This window comes from Poecilia latipinna, unplaced genomic scaffold (genome assembly GCF_001443285.1).
Source record: "Poecilia latipinna isolate Pla-1442-1.1 unplaced genomic scaffold, P_latipinna-1.0 Scaffold4397, whole genome shotgun sequence".
In the NCBI taxonomy this organism is placed as follows: domain Eukaryota; kingdom Metazoa; phylum Chordata; class Actinopteri; order Cyprinodontiformes; family Poeciliidae; genus Poecilia; species Poecilia latipinna.
The window spans coordinates 25,230-25,546 of record NW_015117013.1 but is presented as its reverse complement, the minus strand read 5'-3'; positions in this window follow the sequence as shown (position 1 = coordinate 25,546).

Here is a 317-nt window from a genome sequence, read left to right as displayed (position 1 = left end):
TAGGCAACATGAGTTACGCTGAGGTGGGGACAGTTGGTGAAGCTACACCTGTCCGAATCCACAGGTATTTTTCTTCCGGTCTTATTCCAGTCCCTCGAAGGATGCAGACCCTGAATTCGGACACAGCCAATGTTTTATTTCATATCTACGTTTTACTCTTGTATTTCATTTTAACACATTTATTTTTTTATTTTTTGTTCGACATGTTTACTTTCATTTGATTTCATAATTCAGTGGAATAAATAAGTTAAATCCCATCCAGCTTCATGTGTGTAACTACCCAGCATGCATGTGGCGACAGTGGAGAGGAAAACCTC